The sequence below is a fragment of the Protopterus annectens genome, chromosome 3.part0 (genome assembly GCF_019279795.1).
Source record: "Protopterus annectens isolate FY-2018-M chromosome 3.part0, PAN1.0, whole genome shotgun sequence".
NCBI lineage: Eukaryota > Metazoa > Chordata > Ceratodontiformes > Protopteridae > Protopterus > Protopterus annectens.
The window spans coordinates 1,906,563,984-1,906,583,235 of NC_056731.1; the positions used below are offsets into that span (position 1 = coordinate 1,906,563,984).

Consider the following 19,252-nt stretch of genomic DNA (forward strand, 5'->3'; position numbering starts at 1 on the left):
TACCAAACACCAGCCTAGCACAGTCCAACTGACGTTTAATAGTACGCTTGTTAAAAGTAGCACAAAAGCGACACCCAACAACGTCGTGCTCAGGCCCTAAACAAGGAATGCAGAGTGAATGGTAATCCCTATGAGGAATCTGTTTCCCACAAGAAATACAGTTATTAACTTTTTCTGACATCCGTCAATACTGAGGCAAGAAAAAGACAAAAGTGTCCCCAACGGGGTACTTAGCCCAACTTGGTCTCCGGTCTGAAACTCGAAAACCGACAATTCCAGAACGCCAAATGGCACTTGCAAATGCTGCTTCTGCTTAGGACCACGCGGCAAGAAAGACTGAGGTTATGGCGTCGGTCATGCGCATTTGTACTGGCACATACTGATGTCAGTCTCGAGCGCCGATGACCGACGCCGGTTCTAGCCCTTTGGTATTCGGGCCGATGGTGGACAGCGGAATACCCTTATGTCAGGACTGCAGCAATGGGAGACGAAGAACATCTAAAACTATCTCATTGAGTATTATTCAGCATCTCACAAAGATAATTTAATCAATGTTATTTTAGCCAGGTCACTGTTTTGCATGGCTTACCAGCTTTACTTAAATACATACTTTTAAGATAACAATGTTATATCTATCCTGTGTGCAGGACACAAATCAGCATTTATAAACTCCAATAGATTCTACTATTAAGGAAACTGTTTTTTCAGAAAGGGAAAAACAATAATCCTCACTGAAGTGATTATAATAAGCTTTAACATGCTGGATAAATTGTATCATACGTAACAGCAATCTAAGTTTTCTAATTCAGCTGAAGTCATTCCTTGTGCAGGCATACAAATAAGATGCAAGATGCTTAGACACACACACACCTACACCCACCCACACACACACACACACACACACACACACACACACACACACACACACACACACAGTGATGGCAACTCATGCCTAGGCATTCTTTTTAATTTGCAGAGATCTGTAAAACTTTATCTGCATCTGCTTTAGATTGCACCTTCTAACACTACTTTATCATGTGTCTAGTCTATCAGAAATGCACCACTAACAACTCCAACCTGGGTTGGGGACTTATCTCTGCTGCAGTTCCTGTAGATTCACAAACTGTGTAGTACTGCGTAACGTTTGTAGCAATCCTTTGTAGTCTAATGCCAGGGCCTAGATTTTTGTAAAAGTCAAGTGAAGCAGTTTTTATGCCTTTGCAGTTTACTGCTCCCTTAGAGAAATATAACGTGTGCCATTCTGAAAAGTGAGTCCTACATGATCACTTTGGTTAAACTGGTGCCTCACTAATTTATTTCCTCTCCCTTTCAAGCATCAACTTTTGCATTTCATTTTTCTGAGAAGATATGTATATGCTGCATAAAATCTGTTTAACCATTTCTCCTAACACTTTTAGTAGGAATAGTAGAAATTCAGTAGAATTATGGTGTTTTGTCACAAAAAGCTGCTAACAGGCTTACTACCTGGTATATTCAGCTTGAGGTCATGGACAACAAGAACCTATAGTGGCAAGTAAGCATGTATAAATCTAGAACCATCATGGATGGGTCCCAGTCCATCACAGGACACATTCACTTGCATACTAAATACAGATCTAGAGGTCTATTCATATGACCATACTTGTCATGAGGGAGCATCCCACATATGGTTGGTTCTTCATAGGGATAAATGGACGTCACACTTCAGAGTGGCACATTTCATTTATTGCGTTTTTTTTGTTCTTTTTTTGTTTTTGTCCATGAACTCAAAATTGCAGAAGTGGTTCTTAGTTAAGCTGCTTATTCACCAACTGCAATAATATTGCCTTAAGATGTTTAATTAAAGAGGAGATAGAGGGAAAAGAGTTCCCATTTCTCCATAAGTACAGTGTGCAGGTGTTACTTCAGGGTGTATAAGAAGATCTAATGATATAGGGATGGGTCTGGTGAAAGCAGAAACAATGTGTGTCAGTAGCATAACCCCCCTCCGTAAGCAAAAGACATTTTATATATACCATAACCTTAGTAGGGTATATCTCAAAAGAAAAAAGTCATGGCTAAAATCAGGAAGAGCAGCTCCCATAATGACAGGAGCTCTCTTATTAAGCTAAACAGGAAACTAAGAGGACTAATTAAGTCCAACAAGGCCAATTATGAGCTCAAGATAGCTTTATAGGCTGAAGATAACCACAAGGCCTTCCATATGTCCTGAGCCTCAAAGGCAGCACACAACAGTGTGCCAAATTGGAGATCAATGGTATCACCTTTACTGAGCAGAGCATCATAACAAATTTGCTAGCTGATAAATTCAGCTCAAACTAACTTAAGCTCAGACTTCACCCCCCACTCCTCCTGCCTCACCCATGAAATAGCTACGTGCATAACCACCCCCCCAAATATTAACAGAGACCATTCCTGTACCCTCTAAGCCTAAAACACAGCCTCAAAGGACTCCAACAATATCCCAGGATGCTTTCTAAATAGCTTGAAACATAAACTATCAAGACCGCTTGAGTCACGTTTCAACCACAGCCTCAAAACAGGTTTTGTACTATAAGAATGGAGGACTACAGCAGTTATCAACCAACCCTGAAAACTACAGACCTTTTAGACTGACTAGTCTAATATGCAAAACCATGGAAAGAATTATCTTGGAAATGATCAACAAAAACATATGCAACTTTCAGACACTGGACCCAACCCAGTTTGGCTTTGTCAAGGGAAGGTGATGTCTACTAAACCTGCTAGACTTCTTTGAGAAGGTCACCAAAGCAATGTATGAGGGAAAACAATGCATACCACCTACCTGGACCTGGCTAAGTAGTTTTATACAATACGTCACTTGGGTATAATTGACAAACTCACCAAACTGTGCATAAACCCTACATAACTGGCTGGATTGCCAGCTGAGTCGCAAACAGGGCCAAGGAAGTCAGGATTGGTGTAGCCATCTCCTCTAACAGACCAATCACCTGGGGGTACCTCAGGTCTCCATGCTGCCACTGCTCCTATTTTACATTTAATTCTTGAAGGTAAATGCTAGTGTCAAGAGCCTTTGACTGACTAAGTTCACAGATGACTGCAAACTGGGAGCTATCATACATTTTCCCCATGATACAAACATCTCACAAGAGAGTCTAACACAGACAAATAACTGGTGCCAAAGTCACAGACTTAAACACATTTCCAAAAAATACATTATAGTGCCTTTTGGGAAAACTGCCACCCAGGTTAATTTCTCCATTGATAAGACACCCCTAAGAGTTGATCTAGTAGTCAGGGATCTGGGAACATATGTAGACAGTAATCTGGCTTTTAACCAACATGTAGCCAAGGTAGTAAGAAAATCATTCTTTGTCACCCAACTTGTAAGTAAGGGCAAGGCATGCAGATCCAAGGAAGTCATAGTGCCACTTTATTCAGCCCTTATCAGACCCATCATTGAATATAATGCCCCCTTCAGCATGCAACTGTCCAGACATATGCAGCAAATGGAACACCCACAAAAGTTTCTTACTACGAGAATCCAAGGTATAAACACATTGTCCTATACAGATTGCCTTAAAGCCCTGTATCTGTACTTTTTGTCTTCAGCAGGTTACTGAGAAGTGATCTACGCCTGCCATACAAGCTCTAGCTCTAAAGGGCTTTTTGCTCATCTGCAAAATGAACACCATCATAACCATGATATCTAAAGATTTCAAATTGCTTGTAATATAAATAAGACAAGTTGGTGAGACATATATGTGTCTCAGAGGATTCCCATGCTCTGAAACAGGCTCCAAATCCATATAAAGCAGAGTTCATCCCCTTCCCTTAACCCTATTTAATTGTAACCTTGACCAATGGATGGGAAATCAGAAATTTATCCTGGGTCTGGCCCCCATGTCTCTGATAGACAGAGGCAGATAGTATGCCCAAACTAATATGCCTCCCTACATAACCTTTAGAAACTTCTTAACTAACATACCCCCTCCTAATAAATGCCCATGATACATAGGGACACATTTGAGTTGGATTGCACAGCTAGGCTTATAAAGGCCCTGGTGGTCGTTAGCCTAGTATTTACCTATGAACCTGTATAGTGGGTCTTTTCTGATATATCAAAGCACTGCCTATCAGTGCTTGACTTACTGAGCACATGCCCACTACCCAATCTGAGTGGCATGTATCATTAATAAAAATGCCTCACTTTAAAGCATTTATGAAGTAGGGATTGTGCCCAACTGCACCTATGATGGGGGAGGATCTGTTCCCACCCCCTTATATTTTATTCTTCAAGATATTGCAACCTCAAAAGTAGCACATTAATGTGAGTGAATGGAGCAAAGTTGCGCTACAAAAAAATAAATCTATCAATACACAGTAAATTGTGCATAGTAGCTGCAACTTAACCTAAAGCATATCAAATATAACAAAAACCTGGAATTAACTGTTTGGAATTTCTTTGCAAATTACAAAAAGCACTCATGTTGTTTAAGGTTCACCAAAATTAAAATAAGAAAATTATGTTCCAATATGAACATTTCCACACTGATGATGTGCAGGTCTAAGTACCTTGACACTCTGTATGGTGAGGAAAGTGATATGGATAAGTATTTACATTGTGGCACAAGTGAGTGGCTCATGTTTGGTCACATTCTAGTGTTGGTGGTAAAGACACAAGTGCTGGAAAGTTGGAGGATAGTGTGCCAGATGAACTCTTTGTTCTTGATATTTAACCATCCTAAGTACAAGGCAGAAATGATTCATATATTCCCAGCTTTAATTAAGCCTCTGCTTTATAATACATCCTCCAATATTCCTCACAACTCTACTTGATTTTCAAGGCCATCTTCAATATTGCCTTAAAATGTTGCTGAAAAAGGAAGTATTGCAGTCATTAAATATTGCTGTGTATTACTGTTAAAAAATGATTAGCACCAGAAAGCATTGTTTTATCAAAGGGAGAGCTTGCCAAATTATTTGGGTGGTTTCCATGACTGAATTACAAACTGTTCAAAAAAAATGTGTATACTTAAGGTGATGAAAGTAGGTCAAAGAATGGTTGATGAATTGAGGACTTGCTGTCTAATGGGTCTGAGAAAGTGATAGTGAGATGAAATTGTCACAAATTAAAGCAGGAGATAGCAGTGCTCCATGTGAAACAATTTTTGGTCAAAGTTTATTATTATATTGTATTGTTCCTAGGCTATAGTGAATAACATTAAGGTATACACAGATGACGCAAAACTGGATACAGTGGTTGTTTGTTTGTCTTTCGGCTTTTCCCGATTAGGGGTCGCCACAGCGGAACTCCGGTCAGCTAATGATTGGCAGTAGATTTATACGTGCCGAGTTGCCGGCCCTGACACATAACTTTCAACGAAGGTACGCCCATTCACGCATGTCTCCACACAGAAGACGCTCTAGCTGAGAATCAAACAGGACAACATCTTACTGTGAGGCGACAACGCTACCGCAGCACCACCACCACAGTAAAACTGGATACAATGGTACAGCTTGAAATAAAATGCCTTTAAAGAAGAGTTAGGCTGATAGTAATTAACGTCAAGTAAATGTGAGAAAATTCAGATTAATGCATTTAGGGTTTATCACCACGTGGCCAAAGTGGTTAGAAAAACATTTTATATAGCCCACCTAATCATGAAGGGATTCACATCTAGATCAGGGGAGGTCATCGTGCCTCTTTACCCATCCCTCATCAGGCCCATAATTGAGTACAATGCCCCTTTTGCGATGTACCTTACCAGACACCTGCAGCAACTGGAAAGACCCCAAAAGTACCTCACCAAGAGGATCAAAGGGCTCAAACAGATGCCATATGCTGCCCGGTTAAAGAAACTCCAGCTCTACTTAGTGGCATACCACCTGCTCAGAGGTGATCTGTGCCTGACATATAAAGCTATGTCCAACTCGGAATTAATGGACATGCTGCACCTCAGAAAATCCAAATCACATCGAGCTACGCACTCGAGAGACTTGAACCACAGCACTGAAATAAATAGGACATGCTGGAGGCACAGATTCATAACCCAGAGGCTCCCTTCACTCTGGAATAAAATCCCAGTCCAGGTTAGGCAGAGTCCCTCATTGACTCTCTTCAAGAGGAATCTTAATGAGTGGATGGGAGATTGTAGGTTTACCCCGGGTATCACTTCTGTGTCACTGTTAGATAGAGGCACAGTATACTAACCTCGAAAAAGGACATAGCAAAATTAATTTAAAATGGGTGGTGAAAGCCAAACACACTCTGGCTAGGCTTATAAATGCCCTAGGGCAGATAGCCTAGTATGAACCTATGAACCTAATCAGTTCTAGGGCTAAGTATGTATTAAATAGATTCACAATGGAGGTAAGTAAGGAGGATTACAAAGCTTTTGGGTTGTGGACTTCATTGATGCTTAATCAGTCTATTCACTTTTGTAAAGCAGTGTGCAAGCGTGAATTCTAAAAAGCATTTTGAGGCCTCATCTAGAGGATTATGTGTGATATAGTGGACATAGAAAGAAAGATATGAAGGTTAGAATACTTGAGTGTTTTATGTTTTGTTTGTTTTTATGGAAAGAGTGGTTGATAGTTGTAATAACATAAATAGTCTTTTGAAAAGGATTCAGACTTGGTTGGAATAGGCAGTATACACTGGTTAAATTTGGGACAGCCACAGATAATTAGCTGTGTAACCAGACATCTTGACAGACATCTGTCTTCCTTTGTAACTTTTACATGCAGTTTCTATGTATACCTTCATTAAAACTAATCATAGAAATGTCATTCATAAAAATTTATTTGCCTTCTGAACTGAATGAAAATTTGTCTTGGCTCTATTATCTGAGTATAGGATGCATATTAATTAATGAATTTTATGTAACAATTTGAGAAGCCCTGCAGCTCTGAACAACTTCTTTAAGAAAAAATGCAACTTATACTACAGTTAAATAGTTCCTGAATATAATCCTGCATCTTAGAACACACAAAAACATCCCCTTCCTTGGACCAGAACTAAAAAACAATCTCTACAATCCTTTGTGCTTGCTATCAGATCTTCTGATGAAATCCCTGAAGCTTAGATTAGTCAAGAAGAACAAAAGGACAATACAGACAGAGCTGTCATAATGTTTAGCCAAGAGATGAGGGGCAGGAGTATACTTTGGTATCTAAGAGGTGGGTACAAAGGTTTGCTTTGAAGCACTTGGGATTTACGATTTGTCTTAGGTCTTGTGGGAGAGTATTCCAACATTTGGATACATATGAAGAATGCATTGCTTCACCGTGTTTATTATTTGTCTATGGACTTGGACAAGATATGTGTCCTTAGACCCAAGAGATTTAGATGGGAAGTACCATAGCATTATTTTCATCAGTGCTGAACATTTGTTTAGATGATGCTCTACTTTGAGCCACTTTATGTTGATTGGATTTTTGATTATTTCAGTATTCCAAACACTTTACTTGATTGAATGTAAGGCAATGATGGGTTTTACTTGGAAGGTGGGTTGTAAATTTGTATTATAATATTGTTCTGGGTTTGTTAAAAGAGAGAAGATGACATTTGTGAGCAGGGGAGAAGCATAGAAGATAGTTGGCAATAGAAATGTCTTTCTAGATTTTAAAGTGAGGTAGGGAGATGCTTTGTAAAGGAGACCTGGGTTTATAAGGGTCTTTATGATAGGATTTTGGATGTGCAGGCTAAACTTTAAATTATCATCTATGGTGCGCTAAAGCAATTCAGTATGTGTGATAACCTCAAGTCTAGTTTGTTTGTTTTTTTTTTGTTTTTTTGCAGATGATATAGTAAAGGTATTTTTGTGTTGAGAAAATTTTTGAGAGGATGAAAAATAGAATTTTTGTTCTGTTTGGATTCAGTGAAATTAATCTCATTCAGCAATCATTGCTAAGCTGGCTTCTGAGCTGCCCCAAACCAGTCCATTGAGATGCTTTTCCACTTTCTAAAACATAAACATGAAATTGTGACAATTCTACACTGAATAGCTAAGCACTCTGATTGGGCAAATATAAGCATGTTTTACACAGGGTGTTTAAGACCTGTCTGTCTGATTTGTTGCCACCACTGCAAACATTTACAAGAACATTTCTGCTCAGAGTATTTGCAAGGCTTATATATGAACATATATATGTTTAGGTCATTCGCTGAATAGGGATTTCGACAATTAGGATTCGATGATTAGTTATTCAATAAAATAAAAGTTCAACAAACTGATATAGAGTTGAAACAATTTTGTCCAGCAAACGTGGAGCATAGTAATTACATTCCTGTATCTAAAAAAAGAGAAATCAGTTAAGCACTACTTTAGCACGAGACCTGGTCTTAACATATGAAAAGCACCCCCTGCTTAATTGTTAAAGTCAGGTCTTGCACTAAATAGTCAAATCTGCCAGTACTGAGCAACAAACAGTGACAATTTGTTTCTCCCTGTTGTTTGTGCTAGTAACAGATATCTGACTTCCTCTTATAAACTTATAAAGTTGCTAGAATAACAGAATTTGTGTTTGCCTGCATTTTCTAAAGGGTAGGAAGTTTGAAACTCAAGTGAATGTCATTACTTACTGACTTTAATCCTCAATGATTTGTCAGGAAACCACCGATTTTATGAGGAATACACCAAATATATGAGGCAAAAACCTGGACAGCCTAGGAATATCTGGATAGCTGAGAGGCATGGAAGGTGAGTATAAACAAGAAACTGAATTACACTATCTTTCTGACAGCTCTTGCTAAGGGCTTTATGGCTTTAAAAGCCTGCAAAACACTTTGCATTTTTTTCTGTAACCAGTACTACATGCAGCAGATAAAGCTCCTCACACACTGCACACACTCCAATGAATTATGATCAGGTCTCAGATCATAACCCCTAATTATGTGTTCTCAACATGGATGACAAGATTCACCTCTCGAGCTTCGCTCTTGAGGTGAATTTCTTGGCATCCATCTCTCAAACACATAATAAACAGGTTATAATTAGCAATCTACCATAAGCCTCTATGTCTTTTTCCCATCTTCATAGTATAATGGTGGTATCCCTTGCATTACACAGTAATATACAAGTTTCCTTTGTGCAAAAGGAAAATAACATTAAAACTGAGTTATTCACTAATCTGTGATAGTGAGCACAACTGTTTGCATACATTTTTAAGAAGTTCCACAGATTGTAGCTAGTTAATAGAAAAGCTTAGGTGATGGAAAGATAGGACAAGCAATTACAAATGTCTCTTTATCTAAACTGTGAAATGAGTTCTAAACTCTTTAATGGACTGAGGCTCTGTGTTGCTGTGGAAAGGACATACTACTTAATGGCCCAAGAAGTAAGAAGGCATGGTCAACTTGATATAAGCGAGTGTGATGTTCATTGGAAAACCAGCATGTCATCAAAATAGAATACATGAGAGTATATTGTTATTTTGGGGTACAACCTTGAGACAAGCTGTGGAGAGAAAAAAATTCCAGAAATGTAAATATGCATTAGACAAAGATAAGTGCTTCCCTTTATTTGGATCCAGTTTGCTCTAGAGAAGTACATGTTGCTCATATCTTAGAGACAGCAAAAAAGTCTGCAAATTGTCCCAAAGAGGGATCTGTAGATCAGATAGATTTTAAGGGAGGCATTAGCTGTTAGAAAGGGGCTATAATTTGATATGTAGTGTTTTTTTTTTTTCCATTGTATGAACTTGCCATAGAAGTAAGGAGTCGGGATAGTTTATAGCAGCCAGCAAGACTGTGATTTTGTGCTTAAGCTGGAGTCATGAAATATTCCTACATAGTTCCATATTCTTTTCATGCCACGGTGGTACAGCGGTAGCGTTGTTACCTCACAGCAAGAGGTTCTCCCATTCGAATCTTGGCTTGGCTTGGGAGTGCCTTCTGTGTGGAGTCTGCATGTCCTCCCCACGGTTGGGTAGCATTCGAAAGACATGTGTGCATAAATGGATGTGCCTTCGTTAAAGGTTGGGCGTTGAGCGTTTCATAAAAATCTACTGCCAATCTTTAGCGGACCGGAGTTCCACTGTGGCGACCCCTTACCAGGAAAAAGCCAAACAACAGTTCCATATTCTTTTCATGACAGGAGAGAAATTATTTCCTTGGAAGTAGTGGTTTTAACTTGGCTGAAGGGAAAACTAATACGTATTGACTTTCATTACAGTTTAAATTCAATTGCTTATCACTAAGCCAATTCACAAGGGTTTTGTGGCCTTGCTGGAGGTTATGTTTAATTGTAAGGTAAAATGCAGGGTTTCAAAGATGACCTGATTATTAACACATATAATAAGATTAGAGGGGTTGAGGTCAAAAGCGAGTGAGTTAATCATTATGGCTAATATGTGGACCCAGGACTGAGTCTTGAGGAACACCTGAGTTTAAGATAATGAGAGGGTACAGAGGAGCCAAGCTTTATCCTAAACGATCTTTCAGTATATAGCTTCCAAACTCAAAATAGCATCAGCAGCAAAACAACAATATTGAAAGAGACAAGCGTAAGATAAAGGTTACCAAGGCTTTTGGTAAAGTCACCTCTGGAATAAAGATATTCATCCATAGTGGTGAAAGTAGTGTCTGTGCATGAGAAGAGGGCAGTCCAGCTACTAATGCACTGAGTGAAGACATGTTGATATCTGGGCAGTGTTTGATATCTGTCAGTTTAGTGCAGACAATTAATGCAATAAGCTATCCAGTACTGCTGCAGGCCTGCTCTTGATTTCTTCAGTTTAATTTCTTAACGCTGAGCAACTCATTTAATCAGGCAGCTCTCCTAGGCTTCTACTGAAAACCAAGGTGGACAAGCTAGTTTATAAAATATATAAATAAATAAAGATATTCCGAGCTTTCCAGACAAGTCGCCATTTCAAGCAATTTGGCCGGGTAGTCGGAAAGGAGGGAGATGTGTGGTCTCAGTAAGTGAGAGGGCAGTAGGATTTTAGAAAAAAAGGAAGACTACAGTTTTCTTCATGGCAGAGGGGAAGGTACATTGGCAAAGAGAAAAGTTCAACAGGTAACACAGAGGAAAAGTTATTAAGCCTTTAGACATCTATGCAACTATCGGAAGATGACACCACTCCCAGGATCACTGTTCTGAAGACCTGTCAAGCAGCTTTTCAATTAATTTATGTGAGACCATGTTTAAGATGAAAAGGGTTTCAGAGAAACTCTGAAGATGAAGAAGGAGACTGTTAGTGAGGATGAAGTATGGGGTATATCTGAGTTCTTTTTGTTGTCATTAACTCAACAGATTAGGCTCATCTGTCATGGTGGATGGGTTGTATATATTTAATGATGTGTTAATGGGCTGTTTTGCACATTGGCAAAACATCTTGGATATTTATTTATTATTTATTTTACATTTGTTAACCGGGATAGTCCGACTGGATATATGTCCATTTTCAGCGGAGGCCCGGGGAGAAAAGCTCCAACAAAAGCAACAAAAACATAAAGAAAGACAAAAACAATGTACAAAAGTATTGGGTTGCTTGGAGAAGCGACGAAAAACATTTTAGAACACGGATTATGTATTGCTGAACATTTAAACAATAATCAATGTAAAAAGTAAAATAATGCTCTTTAAATATACTTTAACACACAAAGTAGAAAAGTTTATGATTATATCAACAAACAGCAACAATACAGACCTAATAAATTAGGCTGGCGGGGAGGCTATCTGACCAAGAAAAGAGATATGTTCCTCAGTTAGGTAGTCTTTTTCTACAGGTTTACATGAAAAATTGTAATAAACCAAATAATGTGTGTGTGTGTGTGTGTGTGTGTGTGTGTGTGTGTGTGTGTGTGTGTGTGTGTGTGTGTGTAGGTACAATTTGAAATTATTTACTACTAGAGTTCAATATGTTGTTATAAGGTACTGATATAATTTTCACTATATTTCATCTTGTATACATATAATATAAAATTTGTAATTCAAAAGTATGGACACAGTACACCTGGAGCCACAATTCACGATAAAAAGGTTGCTTTGATGTTGAAGTGCTGATAAAAACAAGTAAAAGATAAACTCTTTCTTCTTCTTAATGAAAACTTCTTCAGATAAAACCATGTTTGAAAAATTGAGTCCATATATACACCAGTCTAAGGAAGGGGAATAGATCACATGAATACCAAGCCACCACCAGAGATGTTGTATTTCCTTTTGGAGGATTTAAAGAGGATTTTTAGAAGATTTAAAGGGCCATGCAGGTAGAAAACTGACACGAATTACAACAAAATTAAAGTTAGTTTATACATGTGCTTCTGATTTTTTACATACTAATAATGTACTGACAACATATTGCAGCCATCACCGTTCTAAAGATTTCAGTATTTTAAAATACAGGTAATGGATATTTGGTCATTCAAGCTAGGCCACTTCATGGCATTAAGTTTCAATTGCCAGCAAAGTTCAAGTTTATCCAGACTGAGCGTCCACAGGCCCCCCTCTATCTGACAGGGCAAATGTTTCTAAAATGAAAAATTTAAAGGTGTGATCAGGGTATTCCATGGTATGTTTGGAAAGAGCATTAGTATCCCAAAGGAAGCATGACATCACTGGGGGCTTGGCATTCATGTAATCTATTTCTCTTCCTTAGATTGGTGTATATATGGACTCAGCTACCTTGGTTTGCAGTTTGTTCTTTCTGGATTATAAAATGTGTAATTTTTGTTCCATTTTCAGACATGGTTCCTTCTTTCACTAATAAGAGTGCTTGCTTTATTAATAGTTCAAATGGGATCATATTCACTTGATTTTGTTTCCACTAACATAAGCTGCTTTACAACATAATGTACTTTTATGACTTTAGCTTTTATTTATAAGTTGCTGTTATATATGCATTGCCATATTAATATAATTGTTTGAATAAAGTATGTTTCATAGAAGAGTTCTCATCGAGTTAATATTTATAAATATCTTTTTCACTTTAAATAAGATTAATATGGTGATTTTTTTTATTGGAATGCATGTATGCTAGCAAGATAGTTTGCTTACTAGATCTTATTTGTGAAGGTGTACATATTTTAAAAACACTAAAACCTGTATGTTTTTATTGTCTGCTTGAATAGTTTAGTGTCACTTCTGTGGCTTCACATACTTGAAGAAGGAACAGCTTGTTCCTCATTACGTACATCTGCAATAACATACATCTAGTAACCTTGTGGATTTGAATATTATACATTTTTTTAAATTCTGTGGCGATGTAATGTGTATTGCAGTTATTGATTCAGAATGCACAAGCGTGCACATACACACACACACACACACACACACACACACACACACACACACACACACACACACAGTATTGAGGCAGGCTTGTGTGCTCTTCTTTGTGATTAATTCTAAATTTACCTAGAGGCATCATTATTTATTCACTTGGGCTTTGCCTTGATGATCAAACAATGCCTACCTTAGGTAACTCTAACATTACCCACACGCATTTGTGGGTTCTTACTAAAATGTATGGCAAGGTCTTTTTAGAATCACAATATTTCTTAAATGTGTCCTCCATATCAACGTAATCAGTCAGTTTCTCTTCAGTAATATTAAATGCATTGACTACCTTTATGGCATCATCTCCAACAAGGTGAAGAATCACAACAACTTGTGCCTCTTAACTCTTCTCTGCTACATCAATTGTAATACCAAAGAGATTGAATTTCTGAAATCATTGTGATTTGTTCTGTAGGACCAATGGTGGATGAAGGAAGTTTAAAAATGGATGCTGTTACGCATTTGTAGCTGTACTCAAAAAGAAATCACTATCTCATCTGAGAGATTTTGATTCTGAATCAGTTTAGTGTGTTGTGACGTTATTTCTTGACTCAGGCCTTTGTTTTTCAAATATATTGCTCATGTAGTTTGAAATGTCTCGCCCATCTGCACGTTTTCTGTTTTATTACTCACGTCATCATTTTTTTGATATCATGTTTTTATTTATTTATTTATGTATGTATGCATTTTTTACTCATTCCATCTGTCAAATTTTACCTGATGGTCTAGTGGTTGATTTGTCATTTGCACCATCTGTTTTGGATAGTTGCAATTCATGGCAGTAGTGGTCATATAAAGAATGTGCCTTATAGCCACATCAGAGGAGTCAGTTCTGCTAAATAGACATTAAAAGTGAATTCCATAAGTGCTACTTGATCCTCTTCTGACAGCATGTGATAATCAGTTTCTTTCAGATATACCATAGGCCTCTTAGGTGGTGGGGACATAAGACAGATGTACAGAAATCAGTGTAGATTGCATCCATTTCACTTACTGACATTGGAGTAACTAATGAAGTGGGAAGACCCATGTGACACCAGGTGTGCATGTTACCCTTATGGGTAGTGATTGTTAAAGGGGTATTTTCATTATATATATTGCATAATGGTGCAAGTGATTTATGAGATACTGTTCCAGATTCTGAAAGGAAATAATATACATTTTGGGGAGCCTAACAACACATTAAAATGTATGTCTGTCAAAAACTGTCAGGCATTATAATTTAAATCAAATATGCAATACTGATGAAAATAACGTCTCATACTGACTAGCATTCCTAGGACACACACTGTAAGAGACGGTACATCTCTTTCCTTATTCTGCCATATTACAACCACCTACAAAGATAAAGACTAGTGAAAATAACCATCATGTGCCTGGAGTAATGAGGTCCATATGTCTGATGTTAACATCACAATGGGGTAAGCCAATACTACAAATGGATGGCTTCTTGTATAATTTAGGGAAAATGACAGAAAAAAAGAAAAACTGGATATGTTAATATAAGCTAGTAGCAAAATGTAGAGCCATGAGACAGGGCTATTACTGAATCATCATTATGTGGGGCAACGTGAGCAAAGGTAAGTATATATCAACATGCATACATGCATACAAATATTTCAAGCATGGGTATTAATGCCCTTCTAGCCTGCCAATATACCAAAACACTTGTTCCCATAATAAGTGTCCAAGCTGTTCTTAAGAATATCTAAACTAGTACTTAATTTAATGTAATTTGGTAGTCTGTTCTATGCATCAGCTGCTCTCTCAGAGAACCAATTAGTACACTTCTCATTCCTATAGAATCTTCTACATAGGTTGTCTGATGATTGTCTACTACTTTTTAATAACCCTAAACATTCCAAGAGGTAGTTGTCTCTAAATTCCCTATATACCTCAATAAGGTCTCCTCGTAGATATCTATAAGAGATACTTTACAAGGCCAGATATTCTAGCCTTTCATAATAACTTAAATTTTCACATCCATCAATGTCCTTGGTATATTTCCATTGTACTCTTTCCAGTTTACTCATTCATGCCTGTTTCCATACCGTTATTCCATACTCAAGTTTGGGTGTAATATAACTAACAAACAATGACTTCATAATTTCTGATTTCCTAGACTTTATAAATTTTTCTATACAATCTATACTTCTATAGCTATCATTAACCAATTGGTTTATATGATTAAAAAAACTCAAAGCGAGATCTACTCATATACCCAGGTCCTTAAATGAGTCTATAGTTTCAATCACTGTGTGCTGCATTAAATATTCACCTTTCAGTTCATGTCTTCCAAATCTCATATGCTTAGTTTTTGATGTATTTATTAGCATATTATTCTCCTGTTCCCAAATGGTCAATTTGGTCAAGTACTTTTGCAGACATGCCTTATCTGTAATGCGTTTAATCAAGTTTAACTTACCTAATTTTAAGTCATCTGCATATAGACTGTAGAATGCCTCAGATGAAAAAGTTAGGTCTGAAAGATACAATCTAGGTTCATAAGTTCATAGGTGTTTACAAGGCTAAAGATCACAAGGGCCTTTTTAAGCCTAGCCATATATCCCAAATCTCTGACAAGTTCTGGTACCCTCGATAAGTGTAAGCAGGGGGTAGGGAGATGAAACATTTACAAGCAGTGGCCTGGGAGATGAATCATTTAAAGGCTGCCTGTGTCCATTATAGACATAGGTGCCAAACCAGGGATGAAGTTCCTGTTCCCCATCCAATTGTCCAAGTTGCACTTGAATTGGATTAGGGAGGAACTCTTTTTCACATGGATGGGGAGCCTGTTCCATAGATGGGGTAGTCTCTGAGATACATACCTGTCTCTCCAGCTGGTTCTATTTACAGGTAAGGACCTAAGACAGAGCCCTGTGAGACACCCTGACTGTAACCAAGAATTGTACCTGTCCAATTGCTGTATGATACCTGACACTCTGACTGTAACCAAGAATTTCACCTGTCCAATTGCTGTATGATACTTGACACCCTGACTGTAACCAAGAATATCACCCGTAGAATTGTTGTATGATACTTGACACCCTGACTGTAACCAAGAATTTCACCTGTCCAATTGCTGTATACTTGACACCCTGACTGTAACCAAGAATTTCACCTGTCCAATTGCTGTATGATACTTGACACCCTGACTGCAACCAAGAATTTCACCTGTCCAATTGCTGTATGATACTTGACACCCTGACTGTAACCAAGAATTTCATCTGTCCAATTGCTGCATGATACTTGACACCCTAACTGTAACCAAGAATTTCACCTGTCCAGTTGCTGTATGGTACTTGACACCCTGACTGTAACCAAGAATTTCACCTGTCCAATTGCTGTATGATATTTGACACCCTGACTGTAACCAAGAATTTCACCTGTCCAATCGCTGTATGATACTTGACACCCTGACTGTAACCAAGAATTTCACCTGTCCAATCGCTGTATGATACTTGACACCATGACTGTAACCAAGAATTTCACCTGTCCAATTGCTGTATGATACTTGACACCCTGACTGTAACCAAGAATTTCACCTGTCCAATTGCTGTATGATACTTGACACCCTGACTGTAACCAAGAATTTCACCTGTCCAATTGCTGTATGATACTTGACACCCTGACTGTAACCAAGAATTTCAGCTGTCCAATTGTTGTATGATACTTGACACCCTGACTGTAACCAAGAATTTCACCTGTCCAATTGCTGTATGATACTTGACACCCTGACTGTAACCAAGAATTTCACCTGTCCAATCGCTGTATGATACTAGACATCCTGACTGTAACCAAGAATTTCACCTGTCCAATTGCTGTATGATACTTGCCATGCGGCTCTCCATCTTATCAAGAGTACATTGGTACCTAGTTGTTCTAATTTATTGAGCAGTGTTTGTAACTGACCCTGTCAAATGCTGAAGCTAAATCTATATAAATTACATCACAGCACAATGGCAGGGGAAGCATACATTCCAACATAAGAATTTCTCAAAAGGTGGAAACAGTAACATCATACTGGAAAATCAAAATGTTTCTGAGTGGAAATTAAAGAATGGGGAATTCCTGAATAATAAAAAAATGTCAGATGTATTTTGTGGTGTGCATGTGATAGTCTTTTCCATCAAAGATGACAAGCATATGGTTGATGAATGGTAAGTTTTTAACACACGGAAAGTTGCCTAGGTAATTGTACAGCTGGCATGGCTTCATCACATATAACAATGGAACCTGCACTAACCCATTAGTATTTGTGCTGATGTCAAAGAAATATTTAAAGACTTACAACCTGATGTGGACATGTGTGTTTGAAGTGATTCATGAGCAGCAGTTGGCATTGTGGTTACGTTGTGTGTTATGTGACTGTAAACAAACCACTATTAAAAGAGGACAGAGAAATATTGCAAACATTCTGGTAAGGGATGCATCTTTCATTTTTCACAAAACCTGTACAGAAAGACTCAGACAGTGGGTGTAGCAGCACACTATGTGAACAATTGCACAGAACAAATTTGTGTGAAAAGGTTATTGGCTTTGGAGTTATAGGGGAAGTTAATGATGCTTATCTGGCTTTATGTAAAGAGTTTCTACTGAATGCTCACCTTTTTAAGTACTTTGAGGACATAAATCTTTTTAGTAAAGCTTGTATGTTTTCCACTATGGGAATATTAACAGCAAATGCCACCCCCCCCCAATATTCCCTTCACAGTGCTGGAATGTCAGTGTCCTAAATCACATTTATCTACTCATGACACAAAACTTGGTAGAGCCCTGGTATCACTAGGTAAGGTGTCTTCTGCATAAAAGGTTAATTGATCTGTCTGTGATCATGGATTTTCTTATACTGGAACAAAACTATGTAGATGAGATAGGTGTAAGCTCCTATCTGGTGGAATGTTATCTCTCAAAAGATGGTATTTGGCTGAACTTGAAAAGCAACTGAAGAAAGTGATGCCCAACAGAGTGACTTACTCTGTTGATGCATTTCTCACTGCTGTAACGCACAATATGAAACTGTGATAGCAAAGGAGCACTTCATCACATCCCCTGTTATACTGCAGCAGTATTATGTATCACTGTTTACAGCCCACATGGTACACATATTTCATTTCCATTTCTGGGATTTTATGTTACATCACTGTAATAGTTATTTAGGGTCTAATATTATGTATTTCCCTGTGGAGTTTTGTGCTTTTCTATCTCAGCATCCAGTTAGGTATATGTCAATGCAAATTAATGGGATTTTTTTTCTTGCACAACATCAGTGTTTGACACATTCACTTTGTTACCCACACTGCATTCTGACTTTGCACTAGCTTCCCCTGTTTTTTCAATAAAGCTCACATCAATAAAAATCACAGTTGACAATATCTCATTCAACTATGTAAAGTCGACATGTGTCCTATTGATGGATATGCATTTTGACATGTTTTAAGACTCACCAGTTTTCATAAAAAGTCAATCAAGCTAATATAAAGCAACTGCAGTATGGTTTGCATAAAGGAAATAAAGGGAGAATAATTAAACCCTGTTTTTACTTTCATGTGGCACTCTGTGAATCGAATTATGAGGAACAAACAGCAGTGCATGTGTGAATAGAAAAGAAAACAAAACTTGATGTCCTTTATAATCCTTCAAAGTAATTTTGTATGGTATCTAATTTAAACATGTGAGAAGTGACTGTATTAACTAACTTATTATACCTATTTTATTGGTCACGGTTGCTGCTTTTAGTAGGGATAATTTGAAGGTTCTTGTAGTTCATAGCTAGAGAGTCAGTGATTATGACTGTGGAGAGGTAAAAGCAAGCTCTAGGATTAAACAGTGTGGTTTGAGCTCCATATTACACTTTGTCTTGTACTCCAAAGGGGTCAGATTTACAAGGGTGGCTGACAGCTTCAAGGCAACATGTTAAAGTGCTCCTGAAGGCAACCTTTTTAGCAATTTTCATTTGTTGGTCACTAGGAAAACCTCACAAG

At 37.9% G+C, this 19,252-nt stretch overlaps 1 protein-coding gene across 1 annotated transcript in view; it reads left to right on the forward strand.

The window, feature by feature from the left end:
- Positions 1-19,252, forward strand: part of ATP6V0D2 (ATPase H+ transporting V0 subunit d2) — a 358,513-nt gene that overhangs the window by 88,846 nt on the left and 250,415 nt on the right. The window lies entirely within an intron of this gene.